Source organism: Diuraphis noxia, unplaced genomic scaffold (assembly GCF_037042655.1).
Source record: "Diuraphis noxia isolate RWA-SAM2 unplaced genomic scaffold, SU_Dnox_SAM2 contig0004, whole genome shotgun sequence".
NCBI lineage: Eukaryota > Metazoa > Arthropoda > Insecta > Hemiptera > Aphididae > Diuraphis > Diuraphis noxia.
Window position 1 is genome coordinate 73,778,777 of NW_028301714.1, and position 27,425 is coordinate 73,806,201.

Sequence of the window (27,425 nt, forward strand, 5' to 3'; positions counted from 1 at the left end):
AATTTGATAAAAAATGGTGATAATTCCGCTAAATATCGTCTTAAGTCATTTCTATTAAACTAATCATACTTTTTATATTTTTAACGTTAAGTTCACATTATTTTACATCTAAAACACGTGTTTAAAATACATTTGGGTGAATACAAAAAATAGAAAAAAAATTTGGTAAAAAATGGTGATAATTCCGCTAAATATCGTTTAAAGTCATTTGTATTGAACTAATCATACTTTTTATATTTTTATCGTTAAGTTCACATTATTTTACATCTAAAACACGTATTTACAATACATTTGGGTGAATACAAAAAATAGAAAAAAAATTTGGGAAAAAATTTGGTAAAAAATGGTGATAATTCCGCTAAATATCGTTTAAAGTCATTTGTATTGAACTAATCATACTTTTTATATTTTTATCGTTAAGTTCACATTATTTTACATCTAAAACACGTGTTTACAATACATTTGGGTGAATACAAAAAATAGAAAAAAAATTTGGTAAAAAATGGTGATAATTCCGCTAAATATCGTTTAAAGTCATTTGTATTGAACTAATCATACTTTTTATATTTTTATTGTTAAGTTCACATTATTTTACATCTAAAACACGTATTTACAATACATTTGGGTGAATACAAAAAATAGAAAAAAAGTTGTGAAAAAATTTGGTAAAAAATGGTGATAATTCCGCTAAATATCGTCTTAAGTCATTTCTATTAAACTAATCATACTTTTTATATTTTTAACGTTAAGTTCACATTATTTTACATCTAAAACACGTGTTTACAATACATTTGGGTGAATACAAAAAATAGAAAAAAAATTTGGTAAAAAATGGTGATAATTCCGCTAAATATCGTTTAAAGTCATTTGTATTGAACTAATCATACTTTTTATATTTTTATCGTTAAGTTCACATTATTTTACATCTAAAACACGTCTTTACAATACATTTGGGTGAATATAAAAGGTCGTAAAAAAATTTTGAAATACAGGTGATGAATCCTCTAAATATCGTCTTAAGTCATTTCTATTAAACTAATCATACTTTTTATATTTTTAACGTTAAGTTCAAATTATTTTACATCTAAAACACGTGTTTACAATACATTTGGGTGAATACAAAAAATAGAAAAAAAATTTGGTAAAAAATGGTGATAATTCCGCTAAATATCGTTTAAAGTCATTTGTATTGAACTAATCATACTTTTTATATTTTTATCGTTAAGTTCACATTATTTTACATCTAAAACACGTATTTACCATACATTTAGGTGAATACAAAAAATAGAAAAAAAATTTGGGATAAAATTTGGTAAAAAATGGTGATAATTCCGCTAAATATCGTTTAAAGTCATTTGTATTGAACTAATCATACTTTTTATATTTTTATCGTTAAGTTCACATTATTTTACATCTAAAACCCGTCTTTACAATACATTTGGGTGAATATAAAAGTTCGTAAAAAAACTTTGAAATACAGGTGATGAATCCGCTAAATATCGTCTTAAGTCATTTCTATTAAACTAATCATACTTTTTATATTTTTAAAGTTAAGTTCACATTATTTTACATCTAAAACACGTGTTTACAATACATTTGGGTGAATACAAAAAATAGAAAAAAAATTTGGTAAAAAATGGTGATAATTCCGCTAAATATCGTTTAAAGTCATTTGTATTGAACTAATCATACTTTTTATATTTTTATCGTTAAGTTCACATTATTTTACATCTAAAACACGTATTTACAATACATTTGGGTGAATACAAAAAATAGAAAAAAAATTTGTGAAAAAATTTGATAAAAAATGGTGATAATTCCGCTAAATATCGTTTAAAGTCATTTGTATTGAACTAATCATACTTTTTATATTTTTATCGTTAAGTTCACATTATTTTACATCTAAAACACGTATTTACAATACATTTGGGTGAATATAAAAGGTCGTAAAAAAATTTTGAAATACAGGTGATGAATCCGCTAAATATCGTCTTAAGTCATTTCTATTAAACTAATCATACTTTTTATATTTTTAACGTTAAGTTCACATTATTTTACATCTAAAACACGTGTTTACAATACATTTGGGTGAATACAAAAAATAGAAAAAAAATTTGGTAAAAAATGGTGATAATTCCGCTAAATATCGTTTAAAGTCATTTGTATTGAACTAATCATACTTTTTATATTTTTATCGTTAAGTTCACATTATTTTACATCTAAAACACGTGTTTACAATACATTTGGGTGAATACAAAAAATAGAAAAAAAATTTGGTAAAAAATGGTGATAATTCCGCTAAATATCGTTTAAAGTCATTTGTATTGAACTAATCATACTTTTTATATTTTTATTGTTAAGTTCACATTATTTTACATCTAAAACACGTATTTACAATACATTTGGGTGAATACAAAAAATAGAAAAAAAGTTGTGAAAAAATTTGATAAAAAATGGTGATAATTCCGCTAAATATCGTCTTAAGTCATTTCTATTAAACTAATCATACTTTTTATATTTTTAACGTTAAGTTCACATTATTTTACATCTAAAACACGTGTTTACAATACATTTGGGTGAATACAAAAAATAGAAAAAAAATTTGGTAAAAAATGGTGATAATTCCGCTAAATATCGTTTAAAGTCATTTGTATTGAACTAATCATACTTTTTATATTTTTATCGTTAAGTTCACATTATTTTACATCTAAAACACGTCTTTACAATACATTTGGGTGAATATAAAAGGTCGTAAAAAAATTTTGAAATACAGGTGATGAATCCACTAAATATCGTCTTAAGTCATTTCTATTAAACTAATCATACTTTTTATATTTTTAACGTTAAGTTCAAATTATTTTACATCTAAAACACGTGTTTACAATACATTTGGGTGAATACAAAAAATAGAAAAAAAATTTGGTAAAAAATGGTGATAATTCCGCTAAATATCGTTTAAAGTCATTTGTATTGAACTAATCATACCTTTTATATTTTTATCGTTAAGTTCACATTATTTTACATCTAAAACACGTATTTACCATACATTTAGGTGAATACAAAAAATAGAAAAAAAATTTGGGATAAAATTTGGTAAAAAATGGTGATAATTCCGCTAAATATCGTTTAAAGTCATTTGTATTGAACTAATCATACTTTTTATATTTTTATCGTTAAGTTCACATTATTTTACATCTAAAACACGTCTTTACAATACATTTGGGTGAATATAAAAGTTCGTAAAAATACTTTGAAATACAGGTGATGAATCCGCTAAATATCGTCTTAAGTCATTTCTATTAAACTAATCATACTTTTTATATTTTTAACGTTAAGTTCACATTATTTTACATCTAAAACACGTGTTTACAATACATTTGGGTGAATACAAAAAATAGAAAAAAATTTGGTAAAAAATGGTGATAATTCCGCTAAATATCGTTTAAAGTCATTTGTATTGAACTAATCATACTTTTTATATTCTTATCGTTAAGTTCACATTATTTTACATCTAAAACACGTATTTACCATACATTTAGGTGAATAAAAAAATAGAAAAAAAATTTGGTAAAAAATGGTGATAATTCCGCTAAATATCGTTTAAAGTCATTTGTATTGAACTAATCATACTTTTTATATTTTTATCGTTAAGTTCACATTATTTTACATCTAAAACACGTATTTACAATACATTTGGGTGAATACAAAAAATAGAAAAAAAATTTGTGAAAAAATTTGATAAAAAATGGTGATAATTCCGCTAAATATCGTTTAAAGTCATTTGTATTGAACTAATCATACTTTTTATATTTTTATCGTTAAGTTCACATTATTTTACATCTAAAACACGTATTTACAATACATTTGGGTGAATACAAAAAATAGAAAAAAAATTTGTGAAAAAATTTGATAAAAAATGGTGATAATTCCGCTAAATATCGTTTAAAGTCATTTGTATTGAACTAATCATACTTTTTATATTTTTATCGTTAAGTTCACATTATTTTACATCTAAAACACGTATTTACAATACATTTGGGTGAATATAAAAGGTCGTAAAAAAATTTTGAAATACAGGTGATGAATCCGCTAAATATCGTCTTAAGTCATTTCTATTAAACTAATCATACTTTTTATATTTTTAACGTTAAGTTCACATTATTTTACATCTAAAACACGTGTTTACAATACATTTGGGTGAATACAAAAAATAGAAAAAAAATTTGGGCAAAAATTGGGTAAAAAATGGTGATAATTCCGCTAAATATCGTTTAAAGTCATTTGTATTGAACTAATCATACTTTTTATATTTTTATTGTTAAGTTCACATTATTTTACATCTAAAACACGTATTTACAATACATTTGGGTGAATACAAAAAATAGAAAAAAAATTTGGGAAAAATTTTGGTAAAAAATGGTGATTATTCCGCTAAATATCGTTTAAAGTCATTTGTATTGAACTAATCATACTTTTTATATTTTTATCGTTAAGTTCACATTATTTTACATCTAAAACACGTCTTTACAATACATTTGGGTGAATATAAAAGGTCGTAAAAAAATTTTGAAATACAGGTGATGAATCCTCTAAATATTGTCTTAAGTCATTTCTATTAAACTAATCATACTTTTTATATTTTTAACGTTAAGTTCACATTATTTTACATCTAAAACACGTGTTTACAATACATTTGGGTGAATACAAAAAATAGAAAAAAAATTTGGTAAAAAATGGTGATAATTCCGCTAAATATCGTTTAAAGTCATTTGTATTGAACTAATCATACTTTTTATATTCTTATCGTTAAGTTCACATTATTTTACATCTAAAACACGTATTTACCATACATTTAGGTGAATACAAAAAATAGAAAAAAAATTTGGGATAAAATTTGGTAAAAAATGGTGATAATTCCGCTAAATATCGTTTAAAGTCATTTGTATTGAACTAATCATACTTTTTATATTTTTATTGTTAAGTTCACATTATTTTACATCTAAAACACGTATTTACAATACATTTGGGTGAATACAAAAAATAGAAAAAAAGTTGTGAAAAAATTTGATAAAAAATGGTGATAATTCCGCTAAATATCGTCTTAAGTCATTTCTATTAAACTAATCATACTTTTTATATTTTTAACGTTAAGTTCACATTATTTTACATCTAAAACACGTGTTTACAATACATTTGGGTGAATACAAAAAATAGAAAAAAAATTTGGTAAAAAATGGTGATAATTCCGCTAAATATCGTTTAAAGTCATTTGTATTGAACTAATCATACTTTTTATATTTTTATCGTTAAGTTCACATTATTTTACATCTAAAACACGTCTTTACAATACATTTGGGTGAATATAAAAGGTCGTAAAAAAATTTTGAAATACAGGTGATGAATCCACTAAATATCGTCTTAAGTCATTTCTATTAAACTAATCATACTTTTTATATTTTTAACGTTAAGTTCAAATTATTTTACATCTAAAACACGTGTTTACAATACATTTGGGTGAATACAAAAAATAGAAAAAAAATTTGGTAAAAAATGGTGATAATTCCGCTAAATATCGTTTAAAGTCATTTGTATTGAACTAATCATACTTTTTATATTTTTATCGTTAAGTTCACATTATTTTACATCTAAAACACGTATTTACCATACATTTAGGTGAATACAAAAAATAGAAAAAAAATTTGGGATAAAATTTGGTAAAAAATGGTGATAATTCCGCTAAATATCGTTTAAAGTCATTTGTGTTGAACTAATCATACTTTTTATATTTTTATCGTTAAGTTCACATTATTTTACATCTAAAACACGTCTTTACAATACATTTGGGTGAATATAAAAGTTCGTAAAAAAACTTTGAAATACAGGTGATGAATCCGCTAAATATCGTCTTAAGTCATTTCTATTAAACTAATCATACTTTTTATATTTTTAACGTTAAGTTCACATTATTTTACATCTAAAACACGTGTTTACAATACATTTGGGTGAATACAAAAAATAGAAAAAAATTTGGTAAAAAATGGTGATAATTCCGCTAAATATCGTTTAAAGTCATTTGTATTGAACTAATCATACTTTTTATATTCTTATCGTTAAGTTCACATTATTTTACATCTAAAACACGTATTTACCATACATTTAGGTGAATAAAAAAATAGAAAAAAAATTTGGTAAAAAATGGTGATAATTCCGCTAAATATCGTTTAAAGTCATTTGTATTGAACTAATCATACTTTTTATATTTTTATCGTTAAGTTCACATTATTTTACATCTAAAACACGTATTTACAATACATTTGGGTGAATACAAAAAATAGAAAAAAAATTTGGGCAAAAATTGGGTAAAAAATGGTGATAATTCCGCTAAATATCGTTTAAAGTCATTTGTATTGAACTAATCATACTTTTTATATTTTTATTGTTAAGTTCACATTATTTTACATCTAAAACACGTATTTACAATACATTTGGGTGAATACAAAAAATAGAAAAAAAATTTGGGAAAAATTTTGGTAAAAAATGGTGATTATTCCGCTAAATATCGTTTAAAGTCATTTGTATTGAACTAATCATACTTTTTATATTTTTATCGTTAAGTTCACATTATTTTACATCTAAAACACGTCTTTACAATACATTTGGGTGAATATAAAAGGTCGTAAAAAAATTTTGAAATACAGGTGATGAATCCTCTAAATATTGTCTTAAGTCATTTCTATTAAACTAATCATACTTTTTATATTTTTAACGTTAAGTTCACATTATTTTACATCTAAAACACGTGTTTACAATACATTTGGGTGAATACAAAAAATAGAAAAAAAATTTGGTAAAAAATGGTGATAATTCCGCTAAATATCGTTTAAAGTCATTTGTATTGAACTAATCATACTTTTTATATTCTTATCGTTAAGTTCACATTATTTTACATCTAAAACACGTATTTACCATACATTTAGGTGAATACAAAAAATAGAAAAAAAATTTGGGATAAAATTTGGTAAAAAATGGTGATAATTCCGCTAAATATCGTTTAAAGTCATTTGTATTGAACTAATCATACTTTTTATATTTTTATCGTTAAGTTCACATTATTTTACATCTAAAACACGTCTTTAAAATACATTTGGGTGAATATAAAAGGTCGTAAAAAAACTTTGAAATACAGGTGATGAATCCGCTAAATATCGTCTTAAGTCATTTCTATTAAACTAATCATACTTTTTATATTTTTAAAGTTAAGTTCACATTATTTTACATCTAAAACACGTGTTTACAATACATTTGGGTGAATACAAAAAATAGAAAAAAAATTTGGTAAAAAATGGCGATAATTCCGCTAAATATCGTTTAAAGTCATTTGTATTGAACTAATCATACTTTTTATATTTTTATCGTTAAGTTCACATTATTTTACATCTAAAACACGTATTTACAATACATTTGGGTGAATACAAAAAATAGAAAAAAAATTTGTGAAAAAATTTGATAAAAAATGGTGATAATTCCGCTAAATATCGTTTAAAGTCATTTGTATTGAACTAATCATACTTTTTATATTTTTATTGTTAAGTTCACATTATTTTACATCTAAAACACGTATTTACAATACATTTGGGTGAATACAAAAAATAGAAAAAAAGTTGTGAAAAAATTTGATAAAAAATGGTGATAATTCCGCTAAATATCGTCTTAAGTCATTTCTATTAAACTAATCATACTTTTTATATTTTTAACGTTAAGTTCACATTATTTTACATCTAAAACACGTGTTTACAATACATTTGGGTGAATACAAAAAATAGAAAAAAAATTTGGTAAAAAATGGTGATAATTCCGCTAAATATCGTTTAAAGTCATTTGTATTGAACTAATCATACTTTTTATATTTTTATCGTTAAGTTCACATTATTTTACATCTAAAACACGTCTTTACAATACATTTGGGTGAATATAAAAGGTCGTAAAAAAATTTTGAAATACAGGTGATGAATCCTCTAAATATCGTCTTAAGTCATTTCTATTAAACTAATCATACTTTTTATATTTTTAACGTAAAGTTCACATTATTTTACATCTAAAACACGTGTTTACAATACATTTGGGTGAATACAAAAAATAGAAAAAAAATTTGGTAAAAAATGGTGATAATTCCGCTAAATATCGTTTAAAGTCATTTGTATTGAACTAATCATACTTTTTATATTTTTATCGTTAAGTTCACATTATTTTACATCTAAAACACGTATTTACCATACATTTAGGTGAATACAAAAAATAGAAAAAAAATTTGGGATAAAATTTGGTAAAAAATGGTGATAATTCCGCTAAATATCGTTTAAAGTCATTTGTATTGAACTAATCATACTTTTTATATTTTTATCGTTAAGTTCACATTATTTTACATCTAAAACACGTCTTTACAATACATTTGGGTGAATATAAAAGGTCGTAAAAAAACTTTGAAATACAGGTGATGAATCCGCTAAATATCGTCTTAAGTCATTTCTATTAAACTAATCATACTTTTTATATTTTTAAAGTTAATTTCACATTATTTTACATCTAAAACACGTGTTTACAATACATTTGGGTGAATACAAAAAATAGAAAAAAATTTTGGTAAAAAATGGTGATAATTCCGCTAAATATCGTTTAAAGTCATTTGTATTGAACTAATCATACTTTTTATATTTTTATCGTTAAGTTCACATTATTTTACATCTAAAACACGTATTTACAATACATTTGGGTGAATACAAAAAATAGAAAAAAAATTTGTGAAAAAATTTGATAAAAAATGGTGATAATTCCGCTAAATATCGTTTAAAGTCATTTGTATTGAACTAATCATACTTTTTATATTCTTATCGTTAAGTTCACATTATTTTACATCTAAAACACGTATTTACCATACATTTAGGTGAATACAAAAAATAGAAAAAAAATTTGGGATAAAATTTGGTAAAAAATGGTGATAATTCCGCTAAATATCGTTTAAAGTCATTTGTATTGAACTAATCATACTTTTTATATTTTTAACGTTAAGTTCACATTATTTTACATCTAAAACACGTGTTTACAATACATTTGGGTGAATACAAAAAATAGAAAAAAAATTTGGTAAAAAATGGTGATAATTCCGCTAAATATCGTTTAAAGTCATTTGTATTGAACTAATCATACTTTTTATATTTTTATCGTTAAGTTCACATTATTTTACATCTAAAACACGTATTTACCATACATTTAGGTGAATACAAAAAATAGAAAAAAAATTTGGGATAAAATTTGGTAAAAAATGGTGATTATTCCGCTAAATATCGTTTAAAGTCATTTGTATTGAACTAATCATACTTTTTATATTTTTATCGTTAAGTTCACATTATTTTACATCTAAAACACGTCTTTACAATACATTTGGGTGAATATAAAAGGTCGTAAAAAAACTTTGAAATACAGGTGATGAATCCGCTAAATATCGTCTTAAGTCATTTCTATTAAACTAATCATACTTTTTATATTTTTAAAGTTAAGTTCACATTATTTTACATCTAAAACACGTGTTTACAATACATTTGGGTGAATACAAAAAATAGAAAAAAAATTTGGTAAAAAATGGTGATAATTCCGCTAAATATCGTTTAAAGTCATTTGTATTGAACTAATCATACTTTTTATATTTTTATCGTTAAGTTCACATTATTTTACATCTAAAACACGTATTTACAATACATTTGGGTGAATACAAAAAATAGAAAAAAAATTTGTGAAAAAATTTGATAAAAAATGGTGATAATTCCGCTAAATATCGTTTAAAGTCATTTGTATTGAACTAATCATACTTTTTATATTTTTATCGTTAAGTTCACATTATTTTACATCTAAAACACGTATTTACAATACATTTGGGTGAATATAAAAGGTCGTAAAAAAATTTTGAAATACAGGTGATGAATCCGCTAAATATCGTCTTAAGTCATTTCTATTAAACTAATCATACTTTTTATATTTTTAACGTTAAGTTCACATTATTTTACATCTAAAACACGTATTTACAATACATTTGGGTGAATACAAAAAATAGAAAAAAAATTTGGGCAAAAATTGGGTAAAAAATGGTGATAATTCCGCTAAATATAGTTTAAAGTCATTTGTATTGAACTAATCATACTTTTTATATTTTTATTGTTAAGTTCACATTATTTTACATCTAAAACACGTATTTACAATACATTTGGGTGAATACAAAAAATAGAAAAAAAATTTGGGAAAAAATTTGGTAAAAAATGGTGATTATTCCGCTAAATATCGTTTAAAGTCATTTGTATTGAACTAATCATACTTTTTATATTTTTATCGTTAAGTTCACATTATTCTACATCTAAAACACGTCTTTACAATACATTTGGGTGAATATAAAAGGTCGTAAAAAAATTTTGAAATACAGGTGATGAATCCTCTAAATATCGTCTTAAGTCATTTCTATTAAACTAATCATACTTTTTATATTTTTAACGTTAAGTTCACATTATTTTACATCTAAAACACGTGTTTACAATACATTTGGGAGAATACAAAAAATAGAAAAAAAATTTGGTAAAAAATGGTGATAATTCCGCTAAATATCGTTTAAAGTCATTTGTATTGAACTAATCATACTTTTTATATTTTTATCGTTAAGTTCACATTATTTTACATCTAAAACACGTATTTACCATAAATTTAGGTGAATACAAAAAATAGAAAAAAAATTTGGGATAAAATTTGGTAAAAAATGGTGATAATTCCGCTAAATATCGTTTAAAGTCATTTGTATTGAACTAATCATACTTTTTATATTTTTATCGTTAAGTTCACATTATTTTACATCTAAAACACGTCTTTACAATACATTTGGGTGAATATAAAAGGTCGTAAAAAAACTTTGAAATACAGGTGATGAATCCGCTAAATATCGTCTTAAGTCATTTCTATTAAACTAATCATACTTTTTATATTTTTAAAGTTAAGTTCACATTATTTTACATCTAAAACACGTGTTTACAATACATTTGGGTGAATACAAAAAATAGAAAAAAAATTTTGTAAAAAATGGTGATAATTCCGCTAAATATCGTTTAAAGTCATTTGTATTGAACTAATCATACTTTTTATATTTTTATCGTTAAGTTCACATTATTTTACATCTAAAACACGTATTTACAATACATTTGGGTGAATACAAAAAATAGAAAAAAAATTTGTGAAAAAATTTGATAAAAAATGGTGATAATTCCGCTAAATATCGTTTAAAGTCATTTGTATTGAACTAATCATACTTTTTATATTTTTATCGTTAAGTTCAAATTATTTTACATCTAAAACACGTATTTACAATACATTTGGGTGAATATAAAAGGTCGTAAAAAAATTTTGAAATACAGGTGATGAATCCGCTAAATATCGTCTTAAGTCATTTCTATTAAACTAATCATACTTTTTATATTTTTAACGTTAAGTTCACATTATTTTACATCTAAAACACGTGTTTACAATACATTTGGGTGAATACAAAAAATAGAAAAAAAATTTGGGCAAAAATTGGGTAAAAAATGGTGATAATTCCGCTAAATATCGTTTAAAGTCATTTGTATTGAACTAATCATACTTTTTATATTTTTATTGTTAAGTTCACATTATTTTACATCTAAAACACGTATTTACAATACATTTGGGTGAATACAAAAAATAGAAAAAAAATTTGGTAAAAAATGGTGATTATTCCGCTAAATATCGTTTAAAGTCATTTGTATTGAACTAATCATACTTTTTATATTTTTATCGTTAAGTTCACATTATTTTACATCTAAAACACGTCTTTACAATACATTTGGGTGAATATAAAAGGTCGTAAAAAAATTTTGAAATACAGGTGATGAATCCGCTAAATATCGTCTTAAGTAAATTTCTATTAAACTAATCATACTTTTTATATTTTTAACGTTAAGTTCACATTATTTTACATCTAAAACACGTGTTTACAATACATTTGGGTGAATACAAAAAATAGAAAAAAAATTTGGTAAAAAATGGTGATAATTCCGCTAAATATCGTTTAAAGTCATTTGTATTGAACTAATCATACTTTTTATATTTTTATCGTTAAGTTCACATTATTTTACATCTAAAACACGTCTTTACAATACATTTGGGTGAATATAAAAGGTCGAAAAAAAATTTTGAAATACAGGTGATGAATCCGCTAAATATCGTCTTAAGTCATTTCTATTAAACTAATCATACTTTTTATATTTTTAACGTTAAGTTCACATTATTTTACATCTAAAACACGTGTTTACATTACATTTGGGTGAATACAAAAAATAGAAAAAAAATTTGGTAAAAAATGGTGATAATTCCGCTAAATATCGTTTAAAGTCATTTGTATTGAACTAATCATACTTTTTATATTTTTATCGTTAAGTTCACATTATTTTACATCTAAAACACGTATTTACAATACATTTGGGTGAATACAAAAAATAGAAAAAAAATTTGGGAAAAAATTTGGTAAAAAATGGTGATAATTCCGCTAAATATCGTCTTAAGTCATTTCTATTAAACTAATCATACTTTTTATATTTTTAACGTTAAGTTCACATTATTTTACATCTAAAACACGTGTTTACAATACATTTGGGTGAATACAAAAAATAGAAAAAAAATTTGGTAAGAAATGGTGATAATTCCGCTAAATATCGTTTAAAGTCATTTGTATTGAACTAATCATACTTTTTATATTTTTATCGTTAAGTTCACATTATTTTACATCTAAAACACGTATTTACAATACATTTGGGTGAATACAAAAAATAGAAAAAAAATTTGGGAAAAAATTTGGTAAAAAATGGTGATGAATCCTCTAAATATCGTCTTAAGTCATTTCTATTAAACTAATCATACTTTTTATATTTTTAACGTTAAGTTCACATTATTTTACATCTAAAACACGTGTTTACAATACATTTGGGTGAATACAAAAAATAGAAAAAAAATTTGGTAAAAAATGGTGATAATTCCGCTAAATATCGTTTAAAGTCATTTGTATTGAACTAATCATACTTTTTATATTTTTATCGTTAAGTTCACATTATTTTACATCTAAAACACGTATTTACAATACATTTGGGTGAATACAAAAAATAGAAAAAAAATTTGTGAAAAAATTTGATAAAACATGGTGATAATTCCGCTAAATATCGTTTAAAGTCATTAGTATTGAACTAATCATACTTTTTATATTTTTATCGTTAAGTTCACATTATTTTACATCTAAAACACGTATTTACAATACATTTGGGTGAATATAAAAGGTCGTAAAAAAATTTTGAAATACAGGTGATGAATCCGCTAAATATCGTCTTAAGTCATTTCTATTAAACTAATCATACTTTTTATATTTTTAACGTTAAGTTCACATTATTTTACATCTAAAACACGTGTTTACAATACATTTGGGTGAATACAAAAAATAGAAAAAAAATTTGGGCAAAAATTGGGTAAAAAATGGTGATAATTCCGCTAAATATCGTTTAAAGTCATTTGTATTGAACTAATCATACTTTTTATATTTTGATTGTTAAGTTCACATTATTTTACATCTAAAACACGTATTTACAATACATTTGGGTGAATACAAAAAATAGAAAAAAAATTTGGTAAAAAATTGTGATAATTCCGCTAAATATCGTTTAAAGTCATTTGTATTGAACTAATCATACTTTTTATATTTTTATCGTTAAGTTCACATTATTTTACATCTAAAACACGTATTTACAATACATTTGGGTGAATACAAAAAATAGAAAAAAAATTTGGGAAAAAATTTGGTAAAAAATGGTGATAATTCCGCTAAATATCGTTTAAAGTCATTTGTATTGAACTAATCATACTTTTTATATTTTTATCGTTAAGTTCACATTATTTTACATCTAAAACACGTATTTACAATACATTTGGGTGAATACAAAAAATAGAAAAAAAATTTGTGAAAAAATTTGATAAAAAATGGTGATAATTCCGCTAAATATCGTTTAAAGTCATTTGTATTGAACTAATCATACTTTTTATATTTTTATCGTTAAGTTCACATTATTTTACATCTAAAACACGTATTTACAGTACATTTGGGTGAATATAAAAGGTCGTAAAAAAATTTTGAAATACAGGTGATGAATCCGCTAAATATCGTCTTAAGTCATTTCTATTAAACTAATCATACTTTTTATATTTTTAACGTTAAGTTCACATTATTTTACATCTAAAACACGTGTTTACAATACATTTGGGTGAATACAAAAAATAGAAAAAAAATTTGGTAAAAAATGGTGATAATTCCGCTAAATATCGTTTAAAGTCATTTGTATTGAACTAATCATACTTTTTATATTTTTATCGTTAAGTTCACATTATTTTACATCTAAAACACGTATTTACAATACATTTGGGTGAATACAAAAAATAGAAAAAAAATTTGTAAAAAAATTTGATAAAAAATGGTGATAATTCCGCTAAATATCGTTTAAAGTCATTTGTATTGAACTAATCATACTTTTTATATTTTTATTGTTAAGTTCACATTATTTTACATCTAAAACACGTATTTACCCCATACATTTAGGTGAATACAAAAAATAGAAAAAAAATTTGGGATAAAATTTGGTAAAAAATGGTGATAATTCCGCTAAATATCGTTTAAAGTCATTTGTATTGAACTAATCATACTTTTTATATTTTTATCGTTAAGTTCACATTATTTTACATCTAAAACACGTATTTACAATACATTTGGGTGAATACAAAAAATAGAAAAAAAATTTGGGAAAAAATTTGGTAAAAAATGGTGATAATTCCGCTAAATATCGTTTAAAGTCATTTGTATTGAACTAATCATACTTTTTATATTTTTATCGTTAAGTTCACATTATTTTACATCTAAAACACGTATTTACAATACATTTGGGTGAATACAAAAAATAGAAAAAAAATTTGTGAAAAAATTTGATAAAAAATGGTGATAATTCCGCTAAATATCGTTTAAAGTCATTTGTATTGAACTAATCATACTTTTTATATTTTTATCGTTAAGTTCACATTATTTTACATCTAAAACACGTATTTACAATACATTTGGGTGAATATAAAAGGTCGTAAAAAAATTTTGAAATACAGGTGATGAATCCGCTAAATATCGTCTTAAGTCATTTCTATTAAACTAATCATACTTTTTATATTTTTAACGTTAAGTTCACATTATTTTACATCTAAAACACGTGTTTACAATACATTTGGGTGAATACAAAAAATAGAAAAAAAATTTGGGCAAAAATTGGGTAAAAAATGGTGATAATTCCGCTAAATATCGTTTAAAGTCATTTGTATTGAACTAATCATACTTTTTATATTTTTATTGTTAAGTTCACATTATTTTACATCTAAAACACTATTTACAATACATTTGGGTGAATACAAAAAATAGAAAAAAAATTTGGTAAAAAATGGTGATTATTCCGCTAAATATCGTTTAAAGTCATTTGTATTGAACTAATCATACTTTTTATATTTTTATCGTTAAGTTCACATTATTTTACATCTAAAACACGTCTTTACAATACATTTGGGTGAATATAAAAGGTCGTAAAAAAATTTTGAAATACAGGTGATGAATCCGCTAAATATCGTCTTAAGTCATTTCTATTAAACTAATCATACTTTTTATATTTTTAACGTTAAGTTCACATTATTTTACATCTAAAACACGTGTTTACAATACATTTGGGTGAATACAAAAAATAGAAAAAAAATTTGGTAAAAAATGGTGATAATTCCGCTAAATATCGTTTAAAGTCATTTGTATTGAACTAATCATACTTTTTATATTTTTATCGTTAAGTTCACATTATTTTACATCTAAAACACGTATTTACCATACATTTAGGTGAATACAAAAAATAGAAAAAAAATTTGGGATAAAATTTGGTAAAAAATGGTGATAATTCCGCTAAATATCGTTTAAAGTCATTTGTATTGAACTAATCATACTTTTTATATTTTTATCGTTAAGTTCACATTATTTTACATCTAAAACACGTCTTTACAATACATTTGGGTGAATATAAAAGGTCGTAAAAAAACTTTGAAATACAGGTGATGAATCCGCTAAATATCGTCTTAAGTCATTTCTATTAAACTAATCATACTTTTTATATTTTTAAAGTTAAGTTCACATTATTTTACATCTAAAACACGTGTTTACAATACATTTGGGTGAATACAAAAAATAAAAAAAAAATTTGGTAAAAAATGGTGATAATTCCGCTAAATATCGTTTAAAGTCATTTGTATTGAACTAATCATACTTTTTATATTTTTATCGTTAAGTTCACATTATTTTACATCTAAAACACGTATTTACAATACATTTGGGTGAATACAAAAAATAGAAAAAAAATTTGGTAAAAAATGGTGATAATTCCGCTAAATATCGTTTAAAGTCATTTGTATTGAACTAATCATACTTTTTATATTTTTATCGTTAAGTTCACATTATTTTACATCTAAAACACGTATTTACAATACATTTGGGTGAATACAAAAAATAGAAAAAAAATTTGGGAAAAAATTTGGTAAAAAATGGTAATAATTCCGCTAAATATCGTTTAAAGTCATTTTTATTGAACTAATCATACTTTTTATATTTTTATCGTTAAGTTCACATTATTTTACATCTAAAACACGTATTTACAATACATTTGGGTGAATATAAAAGGTCGTAAAAAAATTTTGAAATACAGGTGATGAATCCGCTAAATATCGTCTTAAGTCATTTCTATTAAACTAATCATACTTTTTATATTTTTAACGTTAAGTTCACATTATTTTACATCTAAAACACGTGTTTACAATACATTTGGGTGAATACAAAAAATAGAAAAAAAATTTGGGCAAAAATTGGGTAAAAAATGGTGATAATTCCGCTAAATATCGTTTAAAGTCATTTGTATTGAACTAATCATACTTTTTATATTTTTATTGTTAAGTTCACATTATTTTACATCTAAAACACTATTTACAATACATTTGGGTGAATACAAAAAATAGAAAAAAAATTTGGTAAAAAATGGTGATTATTCCGCTAAATATCGTTTAAAGTCATTTGTATTGAACTAATCATACTTTTTATATTTTTATCGTTAAGTTCACATTATTTTACATCTAAAACACGTCTTTACAATACATTTGGGTGAATATAAAAGGTCGTAAAAAAATTTTGAAATACAGGTGATGAATCCGCTAAATATCGTCTTAAGTCATTTCTATTAAACTAATCATACTTTTTATATTTTTAACGTTAAGTTCACATTATTTTACATCTAAAACACGTGTTTACAATACATTTGGGTGAATACAAAAAATAGAAAAAAAATTTGGTAAAAAATGGTGATAATTCCGCTAAATATCGTTTAAAGTCATTTGTATTGAACTAATCATACTTTTTATATTTTTATCGTTAAGTTCACATTATTTTACATCTAAAACACGTATTTACCATACATTTAGGTGAATACAAAAAATAGAAAAAAAATTTGGGATAAAATTTGGTAAAAAATGGTGATAATTCCGCTAAATATCGTTTAAAGTCATTTGTATTGAACTAATCATACTTTTTATATTTTTATCGTTAAGTTCACATTATTTTACATCTAAAACACGTCTTTACAATACATTTGGGTGAATATAAAAGGTCGTAAAAAAACTTTGAAATACAGGTGATGAATCCGCTAAATATCGTTTTAAGTCATTTCTATTAAACTAATCATACTTTTTATATTTTTAAAGTTAAGTTCACATTATTTTACATCTAAAACACGTGTTTACAATACATTTGGGTGAATACAAAAAATAAAAAAAAAATTTGGTAAAAAATGGTGATAATTCCGCTAAATATCGTTTAAAGTCATTTGTATTGAACTAATCATACTTTTTATATTTTTATCGTTAAGTTCACATTATTTTACATCTAAAACACGTATTTACAATACATTTGGGTGAATACAAAAAATAGAAAAAAAATTTGGTAAAAAATGGTGATAATTCCGCTAAATATCGTTTAAAGTCATTTGTATTGAACTAATCATACTTTTTATATTTTTATCGTTAAGTTCACATTATTTTACATCTAAAACACGTATTTACAATACATTTGGGTGAATACAAAAAATAGAAAAAAAATTTGGGAAAAAATTTGGTAAAAAATGGTAATAATTCCGCTAAATATCGTTTAAAGTCATTTTTATTGAACTAATCATACTTTTTATATTTTTATCGTTAAGTTCACATTATTTTACATCTAAAACACGTATTTACAATACATTTGGGTGAATATAAAAGGTCGTAAAAAAATTTTGAAATACAGGTGATGAATCCGCTAAATATCGTCTTAAGTCATTTCTATTAAACTAATCATACTTTTTATATTTTTAACGTTAAGTTCACATTATTTTACATCTAAAACACGTGTTTACAATACATTTGGGTGAATACAAAAAATAGAAAAAAAATTTGGGCAAAAATTGGGTAAAAAATGGTGATAATTCCGCTAAATATCGTTTAAAGTCATTTGTATTGAACTAATCATACTTTTTATATTTTTATTGTTAAGTTCACATTATTTTACATCTAAAACACTATTTACAATACATTTGGGTGAATACAAAAAATAGAAAAAAAATTTGGTAAAAAATGGTGATTATTCCGCTAAATATCGTTTAAAGTCATTTGTATTGAACTAATCATACTTTTTATATTTTTATCGTTAAGTTCACATTATTTTACATCTAAAACACGTCTTTACAATACATTTGGGTGAATATAAAAGGTCGTAAAAAAATTTTGAAATACAGGTGATGAATCCGCTAAATATCGTCTTAAGTCATTTCTATTAAACTAATCATACTTTTTATATTTTTAACGTTAAGTTCACATTATTTTACATCTAAAACACGTGTTTACAATACATTTGGGTGAATACAAAAAATAGAAAAAAAATTTGGTAAAAAATGGTGATAATTCCGCTAAATATCGTTTAAAGTCATTTGTATTGAACTAATCATACTTTTTATATTTTTATCGTTAAGTTCACATTATTTTACATCTAAAACACGTATTTACCATACATTTAGGTGAATACAAAAAATAGAAAAAAAATTTGGGATAAAATTTGGTAAAAAATGGTGATAATTCCGCTAAATATCGTTTAAAGTCATTTGTATTGAACTAATCATACTTTTTATATTTTTATCGTTAAGTTCACATTATTTTACATCTAAAACACGTCTTTACAATACATTTGGGTGAATATAAAAGGTCGTAAAAAAACTTTGAAATACAGGTGATGAATCCGCTAAATATCGTCTTAAGTCATTTCTATTAAACTAATCATACTTTTTATATTTTTAAAGTTAAGTTCACATTATTTTACATCTAAAACACGTGTTTACAATACATTTGGGTGAATACAAAAAATAAAAAAAAAATTTGGTAAAAAATGGTGATAATTCCGCTAAATATCGTTTAAAGTCATTTGTATTGAACTAATCATACTTTTTATATTTTTATCGTTAAGTTCACATTATTTTACATCTAAAACACGTATTTACAATACATTTGGGTGAATACAAAAAATAGAAAAAAAATTTGGTAAAAAATGGTGATAATTCCGCTAAATATCGTTTAAAGTCATTTGTATTGAACTAATCATACTTTTTATATTTTTATCGTTAAGTTCACATTATTTTACATCTAAAACACGTATTTACAATACATTTGGGTGAATACAAAAAATAGAAAAAAAATTTGGGAAAAAATTTGGTAAAAAATGGTAATAATTCCGCTAAATATCGTTTAAAGTCATTTTTATTGAACTAATCATACTTTTTATATTTTTATCGTTAAGTTCACATTATTTTACATCTAAAACACGTATTTACAATACATTTGGGTGAATATAAAAGGTCGTAAAAAAATTTTGAAATACAGGTGATGAATCCGCTAAATATCGTCTTAAGTCATTTCTATTAAACTAATCATACTTTTTATATTTTTAACGTTAAGTTCACATTATTTTACATCTAAAACACGTGTTTACAATACATTTGGGTGAATACAAAAAATAGAAAAAAAATTTGGGCAAAAATTGGGTAAAAAATGGTGATAATTCCGCTAAATATCGTTTAAAGTCATTTGTATTGAACTAATCATACTTTTTATATTTTTATTGTTAAGTTCACATTATTTTACATCTAAAACACTATTTACAATACATTTGGGTGAATACAAAAAATAGAAAAAAAATTTGGTAAAAAATGGTGATTATTCCGCTAAATATCGTTTAAAGTCATTTGTATTGAACTAATCATACTTTTTATATTTTTATCGTTAAGTTCACATTATTTTACATCTAAAACACGTCTTTACAATACATTTGGGTGAATATAAAAGGTCGTAAAAAATTTTTGAAATACAGGTGATGAATCCGCTAAATATCGTCTTAAGTCATTTGTATTAAACTAATCATACTTTTTATATTTTTAACGTTAAGTTCACATTATTTTACATCTAAAACACGTATTTACAATACATATGGGTGAATACAAAAAATAGAAAAAAAATTTGGGAAAAAATTGGGTAAAAAATGGTGATAATTCCGCTAAATATCGTTTAAAGTCATTTGTATTGAACTAATCATACTTTTTATATTTTTATCGTTAAGTTCACATAATTTTACATCTAAAACACGTCTTTACAATACATTTGGGTGAATATAAAAGGTCGTAAAAAAACTTTGAAATACAGGTGATGAATCCGCTAAATATCGTCTTAAGTCATTTCTATTAAACTAATCATACTTTTTATATTTTTAACGTTAAGTTCACATTATTTTACATCTAAAACATGTGTTTACAATACATTTGGGTGAATACAAATAATAGAAAAAAAATTTGGTAAAAAATGGTGATAATTTCGCTAAATATCGTTTAAAGTCATTTGTATTGAACTAATCATACTTTTTATATTTTTATCGTTAAGTTCACATTATTTTACATCTAAAACACGTATTTACAATACATTTGGGTGAATACAAAAAATAGAAAAAAAATTTGGGAAAAAATTTGGTAAAAAATGGTGATAATTCCGCTAAATATCGTTTAAAGTCATTTGTATTGAACTAATCATACTTTTTATATTTTTATCGTTAAGTTCACATTATTTTACATCTAAAACACGTCTTTACAATACATTTGGGTGAATATAAAAGGTCGTAAAAAAATTTTGAAATACAGGTGATGAATCCGCTAAATATCGTCTTAAGTCATTTGTATTAAACTAATCATACTTTTTATATTTTTAACGTTAAGTTCACATTATTTTACATCTAAAACACGTATTTACAATACATATGGGTGAATACAAAAAATAGAAAAAAAATTTGGGAAAAAATTGGGTAAAAAATGGTGATAATTCCGCTAAATATCGTTTAAAGTCATTTGTATTAAACTAATCATACTTTATATATTTTTATCGTTAAGTTCACATTATTTTACATCTAAAACACGTATTTACAATACATTTGGGTGAATACAAGAAATAGAAAAAAAATTTGGGAAAAAATTTGGTAAAAAATGGTGATAATTCCGCTAAATATCGTTTAAAGTCATTTGTATTGAACTAATCATACTTTTTATATTTTTATCGTTAAGTTCACATTATTTTACATCTAAAACACGTCTTTACAATACATTTGGGTGAATATAAAAGGTCGTAAAAAAATTTTGAAATACAGGTGATGAATCCGCTAAATATCGTCTTAAGTCATTTCTATTAAACTAATCATACTTTTTATATTTTTAACGTTAAGTTCACATTATTTTACATCTAAAACACGTGTTTACAATACATTTGGGTGAATACAAAAAATAGAAAAAAAATTTGGTAAAAAATGGTGATAATTCCGCTAAATATCGTTTAAAGTCATTTGTATTGAACTAATCATACTTTTTATATTTTTATCGTTAAGTTCACATTATTTTACATCTAAAACACGTATTTACCATAAATTTAGGTGAATACAAAAAATAGAAAAAAAATTTGGGATAAAATTTGGTAAAAAATGGTGATAATTCCGCTAAATATCGTTTAAAGTCATTTGTATTGAACTAATCATACTTTTTATATTTTTATCGTTAAGTTCACATTATTTTACATCTAAAACACGTCTTTACAATACATTTGGGTGAATATAAAAGGTCGTAAAAAAACTTTGAAATACAGGTGATGAATCCGCTAAATATCGTCTTAAGTCATTTCTATTAAACTAATCATACTTTTTATATTTTTAAAGTTAAGTTCACATTATTTTACATCTAAAACACGTGTTTACAATACATTTGGGTGAATACAAAAAATAAAAAAAAAATTTGGTAAAAAATGGTGATAATTCCGCTAAATATCGTTTAAAGTCATTTGTATTGAACTAATCATACTTTTTATATTTTTATCGTTAAGTTCACATTATTTTACATCTAAAACACGTATTTACAATACATTTGGGTGAATACAAAAAATAGAAAAAAAATTTGGTAAAAAATGGTGATAATTCCGCTAAATATCGTTTAAAGTCATTTGTATTGAACTAATCATACTTTTTATATTTTTATCGTTAAGTTCACATTATTTTACATCTAAAACACGTATTTACAATACATTTGGGTGAATACAAAAAACAGAAAAAAAATTTGGGAAAAAATTTGGTAAAAAATGGTGATAATTCCGCTAAATATCGTTTAAAGTCATTTTTATTGAACTAATCATACTTTTTATATTTTTATCGTTAAGTTCACATTATTTTACATCTAAAACACGTATTTACAATACATTTGGGTGAATATAAAAGGTCGTAAAAAAATTTTGAAATACAGGTGATGAATCCGCTAAATATCGTCTTAAGTCATTTCTATTAAACTAATCATACTTTTTATATTTTTAACGTTAAGTTCACATTATTTTACATCTAAAACACGTGTTTACAATACATTTGGGTGAATACAAAAAATAGAAAAAAAATTTGGGCAAAAATTGGGTAAAAAATGGTGATAATTCCGCTAAATATCGTTTAAAGTCATTTGTATTGAACTAATCATACTTTTTATATTTTTATTGTTAAGTTCACATTATTTTACATCTAAAACACTATTTACAATACATTTGGGTGAATACAAAAAATAGAAAAAAAATTTGGTAAAAAATGGTGATTATTCCGCTAAATATCGTTTAAAGTCATTTGTATTGAACTAATCATACTTTTTATATTTTTATCGTTAAGTTCACATTATTTTACATCTAAAACACGTCTTTACAATACATTTGGGTGAATATAAAAGGTCGTAAAAAAATTTTGAAATACAGGTGATGAATCCGCTAAATATCGTCTTAAGTCATTTCTATTAAACTAATCATACTTTTTATATTTTTAACGTTAAGTTCACATTATTTTACATCTAAAACACGTGTTTACAATACATTTGGGTGAATACAAAAAATAGAAAAAAAATTTGGTAAAAAATGGTGATAATTCCGCTAAATATCGTTTAAAGTCATTTGTATTGAACTAATCATACTTTTTATATTTTTATCGTTAAGTTCACATTATTTTACATCTAAAACACGTATTTACTATAAATTTAGGTGAATACAAAAAATAGAAAAAAAATTTGGGATAAAATTTGGTAAAAAATGGTGATAATTCCGCTAAATATCGTTTAAAGTCATTTGTATTGAACTAATCATACTTTTTATATTTTTATCGTTAAGTTCACATTATTTTACATCTAAAACACGTCTTTACAATACATTTGGGTGAATATAAAAGGTCGTAAAAAAACTTTGAAATACAGGTGATGAATCCGCTAAATATCGTCTTAAGTCATTTCTATTAAACTAACCATACTTTTTATATTTTTAAAGTTAAGTTCACATTATTTTACATCTAAAACACGTGTTTACAATACATTTGGGTGAATACAAAAAATAGAAAAAAAATTTTGTAAAAAATGGTGATAATTCCGCTAAATATCGTTTAAAGTCATTTGTATTGAACTAATCATACTTTTTATATTTTTATCGTTAAGTTCACATTATTTTACATCTAAAACACGTATTTACAATACATTTGGGTGAATACAAAAAATAGAAAAAAAATTTGTGAAAAAATTTGATAAAAAATGGTGATAATTCCGCTAAATATCGTTTAAAGTCATTTGTATTGAACTAATCATACTTTTTATATTTTTATCGTTAAGTTCAAATTATTTTACATCTAAAACACGTCTTTACAATACATTTGGGTGAATATAAAAGGTCGTAAAAAAACTTTGAAATACAGGTGATGAATCCGCTAAATATCGTCTTAAGTCATTTCTATTAAACTAATCATACTTTTTATATTTTTATCGTTAAGTTCACATTATTTTACATCTATAACACGTATTTACCATACATTTAGGTGAATACAAAAAATAGAAAAAAAATTTGGGATAAAATTTGGTAAAAAATGGTGATAATTCCGCTAAATATCGTTTAAAGTCATTTGTATTGAACTAATCATACTTTTTATATTTTTATCGTTAAGTTCACATTATTTTACATCTAAAACACGTCTTTACAATACATTTGGGTGAATATAAAAGGTCGTAAAAAAACTTTGAAATACAGGTGATGAATCCGCTAAATATCGTCTTAAGTCATTTCTATTAAACTAATCATACTTTTTATATTTTTAAAGTTAAGTTCACATTATTTTACATCTAAAACACGTGTTTACAATACATTTGGGTGAATACAAAAAATAGAAAAAAAATTTGGTAAAAAATGGTGATAATTCCGCTAAATATCGTTTAAAGTCATTTGTATTGAACTAATCATACTTTTTATATTTTTATCGTTAAGTTCACATTATTTTACATCTAAAACACGTATTTACAATACATTTGGGTGAATACAAAAAATAGAAAAAAAATTTGTGAAAAAATTTGATAAAAAATGGTGATAATTCCGCTAAATATCGTTTAAAGTCATTTGTATTGAACTAATCATACTTTTTATATTTTTATCGTTAAGTTCAAATTATTTTACATCTAAAACACGTCTTTACAATACATTTGGGTGAATATAAAAGGTCGTAAAAAAACTTTGAAATACAGGTGATGAATCCGCTAAATATCGTCTTAAGTCATTTCTATTAAACTAATCATACTTTTTATATTTTTATCGTTAAGTTCACATTATTTTACATCTATAACACGTATTTACCATACATTTAGGTGAATACAAAAAATAGAAAAAAAATTTGGGATAAAATTTGGTAAAAAATGGTGATAATTCCGCTAAATATCGTTTAAAGTCATTTGTATTGAACTAATCATACTTTTTATATTTTTATCGTTAAGTTCACATTATTTTACATCTAAAACACGTCTTTACAATACATTTGGGTGAATATAAAAGGTCGTAAAAAAACTTTGAAATACAGGTGATGAATCCGCTAAATATCGTCTTAAGTCATTTCTATTAAACTAATCATACTTTTTATATTTTTAAAGTTAAGTTCACATTATTTTACATCTAAAACACGTGTTTACAATACATTTGGGTGAATACAAAAAATAGAAAAAAAATTTGGTAAAAAATGGTGATAATTCCGCTAAATATCGTTTAAAGTCATTTGTATTGAACTAATCATACTTTTTATATTTTTATCGTTAAGTTAACATTATTTTACATCTAAAACACGTATTTACAATACATTTGGGTGAATATAAAAGGTCGTAAAAAAATTTTGAAATACAGGTGATGAATCCGCTAAATATCGTCTTAAGTCATTTCTATTAAACTAATCATACTTTTTATATTTTTAACGTTAAGTTCACATTATTTTACATCTAAAACACGTGTTAACAATACATTTGGGTGAATACAAAAAATAGAAAAAAAATTTGGGCAAAAATTGGGTAAAAAATGGTGATAATTCCGCTAAATATCGTTTAAAGTCATTTGTATTGAACTAATCATACTTTTTATATTTTGATTGTTAAGTTCACATTATTTTACATCTAAAACACGTATTTACAATACATTTGGGTGAATACAAAAAATAGAAAAAAAATTTGGTAAAAAATTGTGATAATTCCGCTAAATATCGTTTAAAGTCATTTGTATTGAACTAATCATACTTTTTCTATTTTTATCGTTAAGTTCACATTATTTTACATCTAAAACACGTATTTACAATACATTTGGGTGAATACAAAAAATAGAAAAAAAATTTGGGAAAAAATTTGGTAAAAAATGGTGATAATTCCGCTAAATATCGTTTAAAGTCATTTGTATTGAACTAATCATACTTTTTATATTTTTATCGTTAAGTTCACATTATTTTACATCTAAACACGTATTTACAATACATTTGGGTGAATATAAAAGGTCGTAAAAAAATTTTGAAATACAGGTGATGAATCCGCTAAATATCGTCTTAAGTCATTTCTATTAAACTAATCATACTTTTTATATTTTTAACGTTAAGTTCACATTATTTTACATCTAAAACACGTGTTTACAATACATTTGGGTGAATACAAAAAATAGAAAAAAAATTTGGGCAAAAATTGGGTAAAAAATGGTGATAATTCCGCTAAATATCGTTTAAAGTCATTTGTATTGAACTAATCATACTTTTTATATTTTTATTGTTAAGTTCACATTATTTTACATCTAAAACACGTATTTACAATACATTTGGGTGAATACAAAAAATAGAAAAAAAATTTGGTAAAAAATGGTGATTATTCCGCTAAATATCGTTTAAAGTCATTTGTATTGAACTAATCATACTTTTTATATTTTTATCGTTAAGTTCACATTATTTTACATCTAAAACACGTCTTTACAATACATTTGGGTGAATATAAAAGGTCGTAAAAAAATTTTGAAATACAGGTGATGAATCCGCTAAATATCGTCTTAAGTAAATTTCTATTAAACTAATCATACTTTTTATATTTTTAACGTTAAGTTCACATTATTTTACATCTAAAACACGTGTTTACAATACATTTGGGTGAATACAAAAAATAGAAAAAAAATTTGGTAAAAAATGGTGATAATTCCGCTAAATATCGTTTAAAGTCATTTGTATTGAACTAATCATACTTTTTATATTTTTATCGTTAAGTTCACATTATTTTACATCTAAAACACGTATTTACCATACATTTAGGTGAATACAAAAAATAGAAAAAAAATTTGGGATAAAA